The sequence below is a fragment of the Papaver somniferum genome, unplaced genomic scaffold, assembly GCF_003573695.1.
Source record: "Papaver somniferum cultivar HN1 unplaced genomic scaffold, ASM357369v1 unplaced-scaffold_150, whole genome shotgun sequence".
NCBI classification, from domain to species: domain Eukaryota; kingdom Viridiplantae; phylum Streptophyta; class Magnoliopsida; order Ranunculales; family Papaveraceae; genus Papaver; species Papaver somniferum.
In genome coordinates this window covers 4,871,621-4,891,096 of record NW_020624377.1, presented here as the reverse complement: position 1 = coordinate 4,891,096, position 19,476 = coordinate 4,871,621, and the positions used below count along the sequence as shown (strand labels likewise).

Here is a 19,476-nt window from a genome sequence, read left to right as displayed (position 1 = left end):
ACTTTGCTCAAGTATACAGATGATTTTCATGTTTCTGAATACGCTGATGCCACCTATTATAAACATCTCCATCCGTAGCTTGTCTTTTTGAATTCAGTTGATTGGTGATCTGTCTGTATATGTCATTTGCTTACAAGTTATCAGATACAAAATCCAGAGATGGATATATTTTGCGAAGTGATCAAACAGAGTGGTGACGATGCTAATAATTTTCCAAATCCTATTACTTTTGCTAAACTTGACGTGTCTTGCTTTTGATCATGAGACAAGTAACTTTGAATTCATTGAATCTCTCTATTATATTGTATTTCATTGAATCAATGTCTGATCTTGAAATAGGTATTTACGCACACTAAAGCAATATGTACAAAACAAGGCACGACCTGAAGGTTCCATTGCCGAGGCATACATCAACAACGAATGTCTTACTTTTTACTCTATGTATCTACATAGAATTGAAACACGTTTCAACCGGGAATATCGAAATGACGATGGTGGCTCTGGAGAACCAATGAAGGGGCTGAGTGTTTTCTCAAATGATGCTCGACCTCTTGGAGCTGCTAAAAACGTGATGTTGGACTTGAAAGATACCGCCAAAGCTAGATTTTGTGTTTTGAACAATACTAAAGAGCTATTACCATACACTGAGTAAGTGGATATAATTCAGAATGAAGTTATTATAATGCTTATGCATAATTAAAAGAATGACATTTTTGTATATTATGCATATGCAGACAACATATGGAAGAACTAGAAAAGGAAGACCCTCGTAATGTGGATATGAGACATGAAAGATATTTTGCTAAATGGTTTGAAGAACGGGTAAGTACTAAATCAGATTATTTTATATACCTAGACGTTTTCGTTGTTGTTATCTTAATTCGAAGCCATCATTAGTTGGGTACATAGCATACTGTTGTAAAAACATGCATGTCTGAAACTTAGTATATTCATGGGTATAGATGTGTTAGTTCGATGAGGAGTATTTTAGGTAATTTGAGAATGTCTACTCTTTTTAATATCGATTAACTGTGTATATATAAATGAAAAAAGTAATTTTTGAACTGTTGGTGATAATGAAGAGAATGAGATATGTGTTAGCCAAGATATACACACATAATCTGAAAATAAAATGATGACCAGCTAGTACCTAGATGTGTCGCCAATTTTATTTTATTTTATATTATTAACTGCCAATTTTTTCATTTAATGTCTGGACTTTAAAGAGTATCTCCTAAATTCTTATTAAACATTGAGTGTCATTATGCTGTATGGTTCTTGTGGACTAGTATTAATGTTCTATCATTCTGTAGGTGAATCGTTTACGAGAAGAGAATTCTCCTAATGTTTCAGATGAAGTATATTCACTAGCAGTTGGCCCTGATTCACGCGTAGTGTGATATAGTGGGTGTATCATTAATGCAATACGATTTCATACAAGGGATCGGGAAGTAAACTTGCGAACACATAATAGTGGTGCTGTAGTAAAGGGGGAACACCAGTCTAATGTTACTGATTTTTATGGTGTGTTAATAGATGTCTTAGAGATAAGTTAACTGTATGGAAATAAAGTTTTTCTTTTCAGATGTGATTGGTGGGACACCGACAAGAGAAGGAAAAATATTGTCACTGATAGCCACTTCGCTAGTCTTAACTTCTCTCAGACATGGTACAAAGACGATCCTTTTGTTCTTGCTGACCAAGTGCAAAAAGTTTTTTACCTTAAAGACTTTAAACTGCGCGGAAAATAGTGTGTTGTTCAGCGTGTAATGCCTCGGAATGTTTACGATGTCTTAGAGAAAGAGGTTGCGCCAGAACCAAACAATGACGAGGCATATCATCAAGATGAACACTTCATGACAGAAAAGATAGTCCACGATAATTCTGGAAATGCATCAAGTTGCAATGAGGAAGTTACTAATTCAAGTTGGAATAGAAATGATATCGCCGCCGAAGAAGTTGATATAAATACTGTTATTGCTGATCTTGAAGGTTCCGAGGACTATATTGAAGAAGAAAAAGAACTTGAAGGAGAAGGTGGTGTTTTGAGTGAATATGATAGTGAAAATGAAGGTATTATATCAAGTGGTGAGAGTGATATTGATCAAAGAATTGTGTTTCTCAACCACTTTTTTTTTCTATTTTTTTTTTTTTTTTTTGTGTGTGTGTGTTGTAGACCTCTTAGGGTAGAATAATAGTAACAGAATCTGAAGAACAATATAAAAGGGATACAAATCTTTCAAAAAGAAAAAGAAAATGGTGTTAAGTATCACGAAATCAAAAGAATTTTTCGAAGGAATTTTTTTTCACGATTCACAGTTCTACAGAGCGGAGGTTACAAGAGAAGAAGTGAAAGAAACACAGGCGCATACCTCGAGGAAAAAAAGATGATAATACTAGTTATGTTTACTTTTGGTTTTTATCTGTGTGGCTAGGTTTTAATAATACACGGGTATAATAACCGTGTATGGAAACGTGGTTACTGGTCGACAGGGAGAAAAATACGTGAGAGAAAATTATTTTCACTAATCATTTTTTATATTTTAAATGTTTTTTTAATCTTTTTATCGGGGTGGATTATTAGTCACACTAATTAGTATGACAAAATTGGTTAAAAATAAAATATGATTAGATAAAGATATAATGTTACACTTTTTAATGATGTCACACATATTTGTGTAACAAAATTTGTTACACAAATTAATGTAACAATTCAGTGTTACAAATTACTTAATTTGGTGTAGTGAACGCATAAAAAAGAACAAAAATAATAAAAAGAAAAAGAAAACCTAAAAACAAATCCGCGTCGACGGTGCCAAAAATTGATGCGATTTTCACTTGAGTTTGTAGTAAGATGATTCGTTCACTCAGATTTGTTGAGAATTTGTTTTAAGACTTAATAAAGAAAATAAGAAAAAATATATATACACAATTTGTCACAAGATGAAGAGACGCTGAGACGCGGGATTCCACTACTTTTCATATTGTTATGGTTCAATCATTAACTCTAGACAATATAGCTCAAACAAAAGAAGTTGTGACTCTAGTTCTTTGTCAAAAATAGATTTTGTAAAATATTATTTGTAAGTTAAAAGCATGACCATCTAAAGTATTTAGAACTAAGCATGCGACATCTAACAAAATAACAAATAATTAATAGAAATCATAAAACAATTAAATCTATGCAAAAAGTCAATAAAAGAATTAATTCATTTACCACAATCATGAAAAGTTGCTTCCTCCGTTGTCCCAGTGATGGGGTCTAGCTCCGCATGGTGAAAACACACTCAAAAGAATTTTTCATTGCTCAAAAAGGTGTTTACAAGGAGAAAATGGAGAAATAATTCAAAATCGGGTTGTAACAATTATATTTGTTATAAACCAGAGAACTACTGTTGCTCTAAGACTGTCTCCTGAACTACGACCCTCGGCTGTGGGTCGTTACCTTTGTAGCATACACGACTGTCCTTAGGCGTCCAATGAGTGGGTCGATGTTCTTCGTTTTCTTCACAGCAGCAGAAATGGTGGTTTCCTGCCACTTGATTATCTCGACTTTCTGATGCTCTGCAACTCTCCCAAACTCTTCATCCCCCTTTATGACCTCCAAGAACTTCTTTTATACTCGACAGTGGCAAGAAATCACGACATAACTCCAAAATAATTTGTCATCACTCGGCAGTAAAGAGAATATATTTGCTTTCCTTCTTTGTTTCCTGCACGTATCTGCAGCAGTTAATTACGTGCATACTATCCATGTTTAACTCCTTCACGCTTCTCCAGCGACCAGAATCCACCCGAACACGTGTAACACACGTCCAAACTTGCTGTAATCCCTTGAGTATCTCCTCCGTACACGAACTCCTTGATTTCTTCTCTCCGACGATGTGGCCAAAATTTATCGGTTCTGATGGACCTACCAGTCCTGTTAGAGTGTAACAGGCCTTATCCGACTAATTGCAGAGTTTTAATTTTCTTAGAAAGCTTCCAAAACCAGAACAACATTATCGGTTTTTCAAACAACCATGTTGAACCCTGATTTGCTCCCAAGTAATCTTCCAGCCAAACTTAACCTATTCCGACGACCATACCATGCCTGTGATGCCCAAACAAATCTTCCCAAACGATTTCAGCCGTTGAGTCTCACTGCAACAAGCTCAAATCGCAAACCCTAATCTCTGGCCGATGGCTGCAAAAGTTCCCGCCAAAACTGAAATTTGAATGAAGAAGATGGTGTCCCCATATCCAAACCAGGGGTGCGAATAGCAGGTGGCGCTCTGGTGGTGCCCCTTAGCAATTGGGTTGCCCCTTATCCAAGCCGAGAGTCCGAATAGTAGGTGTTCTCCGAGGCTCCTCCGGGTCATTTTTCGAGGCGATTTTTCCAACAATGTTTATTTCCAAAAAATACCTACACACACAAAATACCATAATAAGGACGAAAATAAGTACTAACAATACGAAACATTGAGGACAAATTAGACACATAAATGCGTCTATCAGTTCCCCTTTCTGCTGCAGACTTGTTGCACCTCATACAAGGATCGATTCCCCTTTTTGATGTGTTGCACCTATTACTAGCATCAGCTCCGATTTACCTAGATTCGGTCTTATACAAACACAAACTCGATCATACCATCTGAGGTGATTACGTAAGATCGATTTCACTAATAAAAGTCATACCAATACATAAGTCAAGCCTTTGTGAATAGTTTTACCAAGAAAACAAACAAGTCGTGAGAGGTTATACTCCACACATATTGGATGTTCACAAGATATGCAATGAATAACATTCCCAATAACGCCTGGCGATTTCCTTTTCGATTCATAAACAAGTTTATGAACTTACTTCCTTAAAACACATGTAAAACATTATTTCCTAGAATGAAATCTTCACCTCATACCCATACATAATCACAATAGCATTTAAACGATTATGTCGATGACTTATCTACAAAGTTTAATGGTTAAGCAATAAACCTCGTACTGTGTTCCTTAATACTATGTCTATCTAGAGTGTTCATGCTTCGCAGTTTCGTTTTCAATATGCACGACTTGAAAGATACGTTAGGGAATGAAACAATTCAAGGCAAATATCACAAACCTCAAGTGGAAGGATGATGTTGTCGTTGTAGCTTCTTACTTCTTCACTTCTTCAAGTCTTCGCAATACTTATAATGTCTCATATCCTAATACTTTCAAGCGACTATAGTACATAATCAAGCGACTCTTAAAATGAGTTTTGATTCACTAAAATATGACAACCAAACTTGACATACCAACGCTTGGTGGGTTCAACTGATCTATGCTCTAACAATCTCCCCCTTTGTCAATTTTAGTGAAAAACTCTTACAATCATATGGATAAACAAATTACAAGAATTCATTATACATACGCTTGATTCCCGAATTCAACATCACAATAACCTGCATACATTCAATTCTTAAATGCCGTTGTTGATATTATAATAACAAAGTTAGTACTCCCCCTAAAGGTGAGATAAGTAGATTTCATCAATCCGTACGTCTTTGTTATACCAATTAATATGATATGCTAATCTCCCTTAGTCTATGCTTTCACTCTTTTGTTACATAAACGTTTAAGCATAGTTGTTCTTTTCCTTAGTGATACCAATCAATATAAAATCAATACCAGTATCACTTGTTTACTCCATATATTTATCCCCCTTTTTGTCACAAAATGACAAAGAAACGAAAAAATAAAGGACAACACAAAAAGAATCTTACGAATCTCAAAATAGACTTGCAAACCTATAGAATTAAGCATGAGGGTTCCACACACCATTTTTGATAACCAATATCAAAACTGAAACTACAAAGTAATTTGTTTTGATATGTTATCAAGGAAACAATTGCCCGAAGCAATTTTCCCAATTTAGTTTAGCAAACCAAAAATCAACCAAGCAACTTAGTCCCTTTGCTAAACCGATTGTATAAATACAACCGCTTCGTTCGATAAGACCAATATAAAGATAACTCTATTTTTATCATCGGGTTCTAATTATCCATATAACTTACATCTTTCAATTTTAAACAAGACAAGTACTAGGTTAGTTAACTGGTATTTCTTACTAAGGCATTCGATTAAAACTGAATAACCGAAACCTCCACTTTGATAAGTATAACTAAGATAACTTAGTTTCTCTTATCCGTAATCGAAGTGGACTAAACAATTCATCCCGTAAACGTTTTCTTTCGTTAAGCCGTAAATAATTCATACAAACCAAAATAAATCAACTTGCATAATTGTTCACCTCAACCGGAAGCAATTGAATTAACATAAGCATTAAAACACCGCAATTGCACCGAAGTTTTGTAAGACTAAACAATTGATCTGGTCACCTTACTATTTTGACAAAGTCAAAGCGGATAGTTTTTTTGCATTATCTGATTTCATTATGCATGACATCATCTTTGATTTCATAGCTAATAACTCACGATGGAAGTAATTGTTGTCATTATACATGACAACGTTGCTTGTAATTAGGGGTGTAAATAATACCCAAAAATACCCGGTTTGCCTGTACCCGAATGATCCCGAAGCCTGTTGCGGCCTATCACGGGATGCCTGGCCTGGTTAGCTTAAATGGGAGGGCTCGGGTTTTCCATAAAATTTAATTGACTGGCCTGGCACCTTCCCGAACAACTCGTCCTGGTATATATCTGTTTAAAATTTTTAAGGGTTTTTGTTATAACGTTAGAGCAAATTGTTACTCTTTTGGTTACATTTTGGATTAAAATGCCTATTTTACATTTAAAAGGTCAATTATTTAAGATGATTTTAACCTATAGTTCATTCAATCTCTAAATTATAAATAGAAGTAAAATAAGTAATTACGGAATTTTAAGTTCAAAAACCCGAAGCCTATTTGGCCTGCCTGGCTTGGCCTGCTTATAGAATGGGCTTTGGGCAAGTTTTGGGCATCAAAGTAAGTGCTTCTACATGGCAAGAGGCCGATTTCACTGTCAGTCTGTTTTGAGAAAGAAGAAAAACGTCAAAAGATGGTTATTAGGATTTATGAAGATCTATACGGATGACACACGAGATAACTGGGGATTGGAATTAAGATGGATGGGAAATAGGAAAAGTAAGGATTGGAAAATAGGCAAAACCAAAAAACATTATTCTACTATACATACATAGAATGTAGTAAAAGTTGAAATATCAAACATACTGCTATGTGTGTGTTATTGGGCTTGACAATATGCTGTTAAGAGTAATTTTGCTGTTTCCTCTTTTCCTTTTACTTTTAACTTGTTGTGTTTGCTAGGTGTAAGATTATTTGTAGCTTGTGTTTCATTCTCTGCACTAAATATATTCTGTTGTGGTTGAGAAAAAATCAGGAAGAAACTAGTAAAAAGAATGAGCCAGAAGTCTGAAATGGAATGTACGCTATGCAATCCAGTTACAGTAAGCAAGTACTCGGGGAATGATGCTTTCTAGTCTTACCATTTCAGAGCCACATAATCTCCATGATGAAGCTAGCAAAGATTCTCCATTTCAGAGGCTTTCAGATGACTTTCGTAAACACAGAATTCAATCATCATTAGTTACTAGATGCAAGAGGGAAAGATTCTCTTAAAGGCTTAGCTGATTTCTCGAAACAATACATGACGGTCTTCCACCACCAAGCAATCCAAATGCCAGCCAAGATGTCCCAACCCTGTGCACGTTAACACAAAAGAACTGCTTAGAACCATTTGGAAATCTTATTCGTAGACTAAAAAAATACTATATATTCAAATGTCCCTCCTGGGAGTTGTATCTTTTCTGATGGTTTGATGAGCTTCACTCTACAAGCTGCTAAAGAGTTTGGATTCCAGATACATTATACTGGCTAATCAGCTTTGTGCCTTTGTTTCTTTTCTGCACTTCCCTAATTTCGTCCAAACAGGTCTTGCTCCACTCAAAGGAACGCAAAATCAATATAAAACTGATAGTGAAAATCTTAGATACTTCATCTGACGATATGTATAGTATTGAACTTTTTGAAGTATTATCTCCACTGCAGATGAGAGTTATTTAACAAATGGATATCTGCCAAGCTATGTTTGGACTACCGATCCTAATGATGCCATGCTCAACATTTTAATGCGAGAAACTGGAAGAAATTCCCATGCTACAGCCTTAACTTTCAATACCTTTGATGCCCTGGAGATGGAGGTTTTGGATGCAGTCAAGTCTCAGTTGCCACTGCCGCCTGTTTACACAGTTGGTCCTCTTCATTTACTCCTCAATCAGTTTCCTATATGTGAGTCGCAATCTCTTGGATCAAATCTGTGGAGAGAAGATACAAAGTGTCTGAAATGGCTTGACTCCAAAGAACCTAACTCAATTGTGTATGTGAATTTCAACAGCCTCACTGTTATGACAACTCAACAATATATAGTCATCTTTCTTCATAAATATCCACTCACAGGACCCCACCACATTTGAATTTCTCATTAATTAGGATGTATATAGGACTTGTTTACATGGTTGAAAGATATCCACAACCACTGTTTTGGTTTGCCTGAGATACATAACAAATCTGATGTTTTTCTATAAGAATATGGTAACATAGCACCAATCACTCCTTCACCACAATCACACACAAAATGGAGAAGATACACCTGGTTTGCATCCCATACCCAGTTCAGAGTCACATAAGCTCCTTGATGAAGCTAGCAAAGATTCTTCATATTAAAGGCTGTCATATAACCTTTGTAAACACAGAATTCAATCATCCACGTTTAATATATGCAAGGGGGGCAGATCCGATGAAGGGCTTACCTGATTTTCGTTTCGAAACAATCCCCGACGGCCTTCCACCACCAAACAATCAAAATGCCAGCCAAGATATCCAATCCCTGAGCATGTCAACAGATAAGAACTGCTTAGGACCTTTTCGTAATCTTATCCATAGACTAAACAACACTATAGTTTCAAATGTCCCTCCTGTGAGTTGTGTCATTGCTGATGGTTGTATGAGCTTCACTCTACAAGTAGCTAAAGAGTTTGGAATTCCAGATATGTTATACTGGCCAATTAGCTTTTGTGCCTTTGTTTGTTTTCTGCACTTCCCTAATCTCGTCCAAAGATGCCTTGTTCCACTCAAAGGTATGCAGAATCAATATAAAACTGGTAGTGCTAATCCATCAACATTTATATATTTCATCGACTATATGTATAGTATTTTGAAAATTTCAAAGTATTGTCTGAACTGCAGATGTGAGCTACCTAACAAGCGGATATCTAGACACCCTAGTTGACTGGATACCTGGCATAAAAGATGTTAGATTTAGAGCTTTGCCAAGCTATGTACGGACTACCGATCCTAATGATGCCATGCTCAATATTTTAATGCGAGAAACTGGAAGAAATTCCAACGCTACAGCTTTGATATTCAATACCTTTGATGCTCTAGAGATGCAGGTTTTGGATGCAGTCAAGACTGAGTTGCCACTGCCGCCTATTTACACTGTTGGTCATCTTCATTTACTCCTCAATCAGTTTCCTTTAAGTGAGTCGCTATCTCTTGGATCAAATCTGTGGAAAGAAGATACACAGTGTCTGAAATGGCTTGATTTAAAAGAACCTAACTCAGTCGTGTATGTGAATTTCGGCAGCCTCACTGTTACTTATGACAACTCAACAACTCGTTGAATTCGCATGGGGACTAGCCAACAGTAAGCATAATTTCTTATGGATCATAAGACCTGATCTAGTAGCTGGTGAGTTGGCTTCATTGCCAGCTGAGTTTACGGAACAAACTAAAGAAAGAGGACTACTAGCAAGTTGGTGCCCACAGGAAGATGTCCTGCATCACGCTTCAATAGCTGGATTTTTGACACACTGTGGCTGGAATTCAACTCTCGAAGGCTTGAGTTGTGGGGTTCCGTTGATCTGTTGGCCGTTTTTAGGAGACCAGCAAACAAACTGCAGGAACTCATGTAACCACTGGGAAGTCGGTATGGAGATCGATAGCAATGTTCAGAGAGATGAAGTTGAGAGGTTAGTGAGAGAGTTAATGGAAGGAGAGAAAGGTAAGAAGATCAAGAAAATAGTCTTGGACTGGAAGAAGAAAGCGGAGGAAGCCGCTTCACCTGGTGGTTCCTCTTATGCTACTATAGACAAGATTATAAGCGAAATACTTGGTAGCAAAATTAGAGACCAGTAAACCAAATGATTGTCGGGGCTCGGGGAGAATTACATACAACTATTTACATTCTCCATTCTGGTTTAAATTTATCAGGAACTATGTAATTTATGAGTATGAATGTTGAATTTCTGAATTTCTTCATCAGAATTTGTGGCTAATTTGTGAATAGTGTTCTAATTTTCAGCAGTTGGAAACATAAGCTAAGTGTTAAAGTTCAAATATAATTAGTAAATTATTAGCAGTGTAAAATCATTTCAGGTGAACGGCGTTAAGTTCACATTTAGATGACAACGCAGTCTCTCATTCCAGCAAAAGCTATTGTGTATAGGTCTTGTGGGTTTAGTGTTCAACATAAATCTTAAGAGTAATTATTCTCTAATGCAGCTCGAGATGGAAGTGATGCAATAAATTGACTTCATTTTTAAAGTAGACAAAGGCATCCATAAATTATTTATTTTGATACACTCAATTTTCTATGCACTAATTGGCGAACAACCAAAATTGAAAATGATATAGGCGCCGAGCGCTATCAATACCCGTAAACACTGAACATGACCGAAAATGACCAATACATGTTCCTATATGTACATATGCGGTTAGATATATCATTTAAGTAGTTTTCAGATCATGACATGTTCTGTGACAACTAAATCACAAACTAGGACCTAAATCTTAACAATTGGGGTCTAAGAAACAGACAGATAATTAACAAAATCACATGCCAAATTAACAGTTTATTACTTGTATAAGACAAACCAGCAGTCGAATTCATGGACCATTTCTCCATTATGTTGGCAGTTTATTCTACTTGTACTCCAATTACTCACCATTGAGATCCTGTAATTGAAGTTTCAATCCAACAAGAAAAGAAAAAAAAAATCAGTCAAAATCGAGAGCATTACGAGAAAAGAAAGAGTAATACTATCATTTGCAATTTAGAGCTAATAATTCTTAAATTTCTAATCCACAATGGTTTTAAGTTTAAACAGATTTAGTCTGGTGAATTCTTAGATTGCAGAGCAACAAATAGATTCACGTGTCAACCAAATCATGTTTTAGTGTAATGTGGGTGAGCTCAGTGATCTCAAATATCCAAATTGGACAAATTTTAGTAGCTAACCTCCCTTTTGATCAAAACAGTGGAGGAATATAATCCAAATGAGAGTCTTTATTAATATGGATACTGGATAGTGACTGCTGTCATACTATATTGTGCCCATCCCAACTACTCAACAACAAAGACCCGTTGCTTGTGTAATTGCCAACAATAATGCATTCACAATTTTAGATCTTCAGTTGTTTTCAGAAAGTAAAATGTTAAAAACGAGAAAAGAGGATAATGTTACCTACCAAGGAGAATGTATCGTATTAGAAAGTAAAAAACCAGAAACTTAGGCTTACAACAGGAAGATACTAATGACAAGAATGAGTCAGATGTCTGAAATGAAGTTCTTCATACAAAACAAACCATTACGCAAGCCAATTCAAAACATAAATCCAAAATCCTCTAGCTACCTAACATTATAGTGTGGCTTTAAATATTACGGCCTCAACATAGTTAACTCTTAGATCATTCCAAATCAGGATCACCCTTAAATGCTATTCAGTTTTACACTCATAAAACGAATCAACAACTACATGATCCTTCCTGCTTTAAAGTGAAAAACTATAGAACCCAATCAATAACAAAACTGAAAAACAAAAGAACAAGTCTTCGTAATCTAATGTCATCAACGGCAATCTAATAGACATCAACTACCCGTAGAAAAAAGGATCACAAGATTGAATTATTTTACTCCTAATTACAACATGGTTCAAAATGTCAGTGTCAGGTAGAGGGAGATACCTAGATCAAATTGTCACTCGCAATACATTAAAATGAGAACAGGTTGGCATCGCTATGAACCACAATATAATTACAGATTGAGAAAGGACACAAAACTATTGATGCAGTGCCAGATCGTTTTATCTGTCAATACTTGTTTAATTATACTGCATTTCAGACCTTCGTTAGAAGTTTTCATTGTATTGTTCTACGAGAGATTGTTTACATGGTTGAAAGATATCCACAACACTATTGTGGTATACCTGACATACACGACAACCTATTGAACTTCTATAAAAATGCGAAAGCTAGCAGTAATCTCCCCAACACTACAGAGAGACAGAGAGAGACTGAGACTGAGAGACAAAGATAAACAGCATGGAGAAGATTCATGTGGTTTGCATACCATACCCAATTCAGAGCCACATAAGCTCTATGATGAAGCTAGCTAAGATTCTTCATTTCAGAGGCTTTCATATAACCTTCGTAAACACAGAATTCAATCATCAACGTTTACTAAATGCAAGAGGGCCAGATTCGGTTAAAGGCTTAGCTGATTTTCATTTCGAAACAATCCCTGACGGTCTTCCACCACCAAGCAATCCAAATGCCAGCCAAGATATCCCAACCCTGTGCATGTCAACACAAAAGAACTGCTTAGAACCTTTTCGAAATCTTATTCACTGACTAAACCATACTACATTTTCAAATGTCCCTCCTGTGAGTGGTATCATTTCTGATGGTTATATGAGCTTCACACTACAAGCTGTTAAGAGTTTGGGATTCCAGATATATTATACTGGCCAATCAGCTTTTGTGCCTTTGTTTGTTTTCTCCACTTCCCTAATCTCATCCAAAGAGGTCTTGTTCCACTCAAAGGTATGCAGAATCGATATAAAACTGGTACTGAAAATATATCAACATTTATATACTTCATTGACTACATGTATAGTATTTTGAACTTTTCAATTTGACTTAGTGTGTGAACTGCAGGCGAGAGTTACCTAACAAACGGGTACATGGAGTACACACTAGTAGACTGGATTCCTGGTGTAAAAGATATCAGATTTAGAGATTTACCTAGTTTTGTTCGGACTACCAATCCTAATGATGCCATGCTCAATTTTTTTATACTAGAAACTTGAAGAACTTATGATGCTACAGCCTTGATATTCAATACATTTGATGCCCTGGAGATGGAGGTTTTGGATGCACTCAAGTCTGAGTTACCACTACCACCTGTTTACACCGTCGGTCCTCTTCATTTACTCCTCAATCAGATACCTTTAAGTGAGTCGCAATCTCTTGGATCAAATCTGTGGAAAGAAGATACAGAGGGTATGAAATGGCTTGATTCCAAAGAACCTAAATCAGTTGTATATGTGAATTTTGGCAGCATCACTGTTATGACACCTCACCAACTCGTCGAATTCGCATGGGGACTAGCAAACAGTGAACATAATTTCTTATGGATCATAAGACCTGATCTTGTAGTTGGTGAGTCGGCTACCTTGCCACCTGAATTTGCAGAAGAAATTAAAGAAAGGGGACTACTAGCAAGTTGGTGCCCGCAAGAAGATGTCCTAAATCATGCATCAATAGCTGGATTTTTGACACACTGCGGTTGGAACTCAATTCTCGAAAGCTTGAGTTGTGGAGTTCCTATGATCTGTTGGCCGTTTTTCGCAGACCAACAAACAAACTGCAGGTACTTATGTAAGCACTGGGAAGTCAGTATGGAGATCGACAGCAATGTTGAGAGATCTGAAGTTGAGAGGTTAGTGAGAGAGTTAATGGAAGGAGATAAAGGTAAGCAGATGAAGAAAAAAGCCATGGAGTGGAAGAAGAAAGCGGAAGAAGCCACCTCACCTGGTGGTTCCTCTTATGTTACTATAGACAAGATTGTAAGCAAAATACTTGCTAGCAAAATTACAGACCAGAAAACCTAATGATTGTCGGTGCTCAGGAAGAATTACACATACAACTACCTGAATATTCCTATTTACATTCTCCATTCTGGTAAAATTTATCTGTAATTTGATAAGCTTGTAAATCAGCATTTCATCTATGTTCAATTTGTGAATACTATTCTAGTTTTCAGCATTTTGAAACATAAATCAAGTGTTATACTCAAAATATAATCAATCAACTTACTTGAATTAGCCAGAATTGGATGAGTAGTCTAGTTCTTCCATTATTTGTGTTGATATTGCAGTACCAGCAGCAACTCCATTACTTGTCTAGGTCTAGCTACATATTTCACATAAAATTCCCCCTCCTGGAATTGATGGAACATCTGTATAGGTGTAAATCTCAGAAGCTTAAACCATCTGAAACTGTATTTCAGAAAGAGAAGTTAAGGTTCTGAAGATGAATTTTTGAAAATCGAGTAATTTGGGAAAACTTTTGAGACATTGCAAAAATTTGTATCCGCTGAAATTCGCTTTGCATTTGTAAAGTTTGGCAGCACACGTGTCGCCAAGTCACCACGTGTGGCTAGCATTAATATATCTAGGATGCATTATCAGCCGATTCAGCCCACCGTCCATGTTTCCAATGATTCAAATTTTTCATTTGGATTAGATCTAGGCCTGCACACGGTGCGGTTATGTTCGGTTAGAGTTAAAACTGTTGACGGAACTGTACATACAGCGGTTATGAGAATCAAAATTGTAATCGAACCGTTCCCTCTTCGGTGCAGTTTTAAACCGACATGAGTCTACTCGGTTACGGTGCGGTTGTCATCGGTTTATACCGATGGGAAAATTGTGAACAAAAAAAGAAGTACAAACAGTAGAACCATTAAAATGAAGTGATTTTCTTACATTACATTCAAGTGGTTTCCAAACACATTCAACAATTGAACCATTAAAATGAAGAAACAAAATTTTATCCAACAAACTTTGGAAAGAAAAACACCGAGTAAGTCAAATTAAGTTCCCTAATTCCACTGCAACCTTCAAGCTTCCATCCTCAAAAAATCATAACTAGTTAATTGATCACGATTCCCCTTAACAGATCCACCATATCATACTATCTCTGAAAACTCTTTATCTCCCATCAACGTAACCATACCTTCTTTCTCTCTTCATATAATAACAGATCCATTTCCTGTAAAAGAGTACAAACATAACATGATACTTCAAAAAAGAAGGAAAAAAAAAGGAAGAGAAAGAGGCAGGTTCTTTGAAGAAGATAAGAAGAAGATAAAAGAGAGTCGGAGAGAGTTGGTGAGCGAGTGTTAGTCTAGGGTTAGGTTAGTTGCTTATATACAATAAATGAAGGGTTAGGATTAAAATGATTTATAAAATCAATGGTTATAGATATATTCGGTTTTTCGGTGCGGTTAGTGTGCGGTTATGGGTAAAACCGTTGACCGAACCGTAAATCTAACGGTTATTAAAATGAAAACCGTGACCGATCGTTGGATCATCGGTTCGGTGCGGTTACAGTTCGGTTTGCGGTTTCGGTGCGGTTAATGTGCAGCCCTAATTAGATCTGAGTAAAGATTTTTAGTTTTTATGAATAAGAATAATTAATTTGTATTTTTAGGTTTTGTTTTTGTTATTTTTGGTGTCTATGGACATATTTCTTCGCTATTTGGGCGATCTTTTCTTCATCTTTTGGACGATTTTCTCTTCGCTTTAATAACGATTTTTTAAAATTTCCGTGTTGTTTCTTAGCTTGTTATTCTCGATTCATCAAGAACATCAACGATTCTTCTCGGCGTCGCTTTGGATTCATCTTCAACAAGAGGGATTTAGGGCACCCGGATTCGTACGGATCTACAAGATTTTGGGAAAAATACTCCATTTCATTTGGAGCATCTCTTATTGAAGAAGATAATCGTTTTAACTGGTCGGAGTTGATTCCGGTTCACACCATCATTCTTCACTACTACATCTACAAAAATTGGATGTCTTTGCGGTTCATGGCTCTTTCTCTTCGCGATGTACTTGCAATTGGTGTCATCATTTGTATTTGGGTTTTGATTATCTTGTATTTTTGTGTTTTTGATAATCTTGTAAGCAATCATGTAATCATCATTTTGGTTTGAATGAATTGAAATGTGATTTTACCACAAAAAAAAAAACTTTTTCATTTGGTTATGAGATTCTTTTTTATGAACCTCCCAAGATTAAGGATTTCATCAATAAATATAAAAAACTTGATTTTTTTTTTGGAAGAACTCAACCCACCACGGTATATGTCCATGCGCTCGTAAACTGATTCTAAGAATAGGTGCTTAGGGCAATTCCTTTGGGAATGAACAAACAAATTCTTTTGTTCAGGCAGGTGGATGGCCAAACTAGATTTTTCACTATGGTAAAGCATTGGGTGTTATACCAATAGGCGCGCGAGCAAGGCTAAAATGCTGGCGTCGGTAGATCCAACACAGGCGTCGGGAGGAAAAACGTTGGCGACGGAAGAACCAACGCGGCGTCCGAAGATAAAGCGCCGGCGTTTTTGCCACGAACGCTAACGGGTAGTTTTTTGAAATTCGAATTTCACTTTTTACCTCTATAAATTACCACCATCTTCAAACAATTCACCCACACCAAAATTCACTTGAATTTTCTCTTCTAAAAATGGCTGAATAATTTTTGAAAATCGAGTAATTTGGGAAAACTTTTGAGACATTGCAAAAATTTTCATCCGTTGAAATTCGTTTTGCATTTGTAAAGTTTGGCAGCACACGTGTCGCCAAGTCACCACGTGTGGCTAACATTAGTATCGGTTTTGCTACATACACAACGTTGTGTACACCGAGAGGGGATCCAACGGAACAAAGGTCACCCTATATCTAGGATGCAGTATAGCGGGAGACTTTTTTTTTCTTTTTTTTTTTTTGGAAAATCCCAACCGGTATATGTCTATGTGCTTGTAAACCGATTCTAGGAATTGGTGCTTAGAGCATAGAGCGCTTGTAAAAAATTAAAGAGCTTTTCTGCGTTTTTCTTTTTGATCAACCGAGTGTAAATCTGGGCATTTCTTCGACTGTTTTGCTCATAACTTTTTCGCGTATTGTCGGAATAACCTCATTCTCTTTGTGTTCAACTCGGATTTTTATTCCCTATAGTATAAAAATAAAAAATTTAGGGTTTGTGCAAAATTCAAACATGGTTAACGAATCGGTTGATATATGCATTAACATATACCGATTGTTGTTGATGTTCATCAAACACGAAGAGCATCAAACCCTGAATCGTTTTATGTGTACCATATCCACCGATTATGGGAAAAATGTTCTTTGTGTTTGATGGACAACAATAACAATCGATATAAATTAATGCAACAACCGACTGCGGTTGATATTCAGAAAATATTTGATGAGGAAATTTCAGAATTTCATACTTAAATCATTGATGAATCTATCTTCAAAGGAACTGTAGGTACAGAAAACCTGCTCGCCACGTGGTCGAACGAAATGGCATGAAATAGATGAATAAGATCCCGTCAGAAGATCTTTTAACCACCTCGAGGATAAAATGTCAGTAATAAGTCAAATCAGATGTCAGAATTACTTTTATGAAAATTGGATATGCGAAATGGGGAAAATCCTCCTTTAAGACAGATCTGCGAGATACATAATAAAGAAGAATGGCTCAAAGTAACTAATAAGCGAGATAAAGATGACCAAGATAAAGAATCCGTTAGCAAAAGAGAAATGGTGAATCTAGGTAAATGTTAAATAATGGACGAAGATAAATTATTGGGCAAGAAACTAAGACAATTGTACCGACAAGTCACCGGGGTTGTCGGTGAAAGAACGGGAAAAACTTTATTGAAAATGAGTCAGGCAAAGTAACAAGTAGAGTCACGTGAATTCGGTGACTCTCTGCGAAGTAAAATAAGTTGTACTCTATTATTCAGTTTGCCTATAAATAGAGACCTTAGATCATTGTAAAAGGATGTTGACAAAAAGTAAATTAGGGTTCTTGTGAGTTTCCATACTTGTATTATTATCATCATCATCATCATCATCATCATCATCATCATCATCATATAATTAATAATAAGAAAAACTTTGATTTCAATCTCGTAAAGATGTCTTAGAACTCGTTTGATTTATCATTTGGGTGTACTATGGGATTTCCTGCAGTTACATTTTGGTGTCCAGAAACAGGGAGTTGGGTTGAGAGTTTACTCTCACCTGAGATATAGAAAAGGAATTGGAGTTATTCTTGAGTTTTGTTGTTGAAATCTTTTAATAAATTATCCACCTCTAACTTGAATATAAAGTATGATTTCATAAGTTTTAGAATTTCATTCATGTTCGAGATCTGAAAACAGCGTAATCTTAAGAATTTTATTTTTATTATCAAAAGAAAAGTTCATTCTAGGGTTCATAGCAAAGTTAATCTTACTTCATTAGTTTAGGTTCATAAGCAATTCAATGAGTTAAGCCAATTCAGATTTGAGTAGTAAGCATCAGTTAAAGTTTTTTAATGGCAAGAGTACCAAACAGATCAAAACACATAATAGCAGCAAGGAAAAGCAAAAGTTTAGAAGCAAGAACAGGAGGAAGAATGGAGACAGGAGAAACATCAGCTGCAGGAGGAAGACGTGGTATGCTTCTCCAACAGAACGGTGGTCCTAACAGAGACAACTTTCGGGAAGGATCAGTCCATACTACCGATACACAAACTGTTATAGGAGAAGAACAAGTCCATGCGGAAAGGGAGGAGAATTTCGATGAAGAAAACATGACATTGGATCAGTTGAGGGAATTACTTCGTCAGGAAAGAGAAAGGGAGAGAGATCTGGTGGAGCAACGAACAAGATTCGCAAGACAGAACGCCACTTTAATGCAAGAAAATCGTCAGCTCAACGAAGTAAGAACAATCAACGACTCAGGAGTTGGAGATTCATACTCAAGGATGAGAACAAGATCATATGCAAGGAGGAATTTACACTTTAGGAACGATGTGCACGAAGATAATGAAGACGAGGAAAGAAGAGAGCGAATGAGGAGACGCCGAAGAGAGAATAGAGAAGAAAGAGAGTTGAGAATAGCTCTAGAAGAAACTAGTTGAGAGGATCAGAGGCAAAGATTCGAAAATGAAAAAAGACACGAAGAAGAAAGAAGACGCGAAGAATAAAGAAGACTCGAAGACGAAAGAAGACCCGAAGACGAATGAAGACCCGAAGAAGAAATAAGAAATGTACCTGAAGAAGGCGAAGGAAATTTGAATCAAGCAGTTTTGAACGATTTGCGAGACATGAGGACATGAAAAATTCGAGAAGAGGAGGACGGGTACAATTAGCAGAAGTAATAGAAGAGGCTGATAAATCTCCATTCACTTATGAAATATTTCATGCTAGGATCTTGCAATATGTGTATTGCCAACCTTCGGAAGCATATTCCGCGGAACAGAAAATGCGGTGCAACACCTGAAGCAGTATATCTCTCATTGATGCAGTGAGGGCGAAACGATGCAATGATGTGCAAATACTTTGCAGCAAGTCTGACGGGAGAGGCATTGGCTTGGTT

At 36.5% G+C, this 19,476-nt stretch overlaps 1 long non-coding RNA gene and 2 pseudogenes across 3 annotated transcripts; 2 read left to right on the top strand and 1 right to left on the bottom strand.

Annotated features, from left to right (window-relative positions):
• Window positions 1-7,143: 7,143 nt before the first annotated feature.
• On the bottom strand, window positions 7,144-14,404 carry LOC113335913. 3 transcript variants are annotated; one of them, XR_003353535.1, is made up of 8 exons: window positions 13,395-13,489; window positions 13,062-13,297; window positions 12,393-12,611; window positions 10,898-10,993; window positions 9,408-9,543; window positions 8,788-8,864; window positions 8,157-8,292; window positions 7,144-7,678 (listed from the first exon to the last, which is right to left on the bottom strand). It is a non-coding gene; the product is annotated as an uncharacterized LOC113335913 (long non-coding RNA). The 3 variants fall into 3 exon arrangements; XR_003353536.1 differs by lacking the exon at window positions 9,408-9,543; XR_003353537.1 differs by lacking the exons at window positions 13,062-13,297; window positions 13,395-13,489 and adding an exon at window positions 14,136-14,404 and having other exon boundaries at window positions 7,145-7,678.
• Window positions 8,170-10,966, top strand: LOC113335911 (annotated as a pseudogene).
• LOC113335912 lies at window positions 11,307-13,944 on the top strand (annotated as a pseudogene).
• Window positions 14,405-19,476: the final 5,072 nt, after the last annotated feature.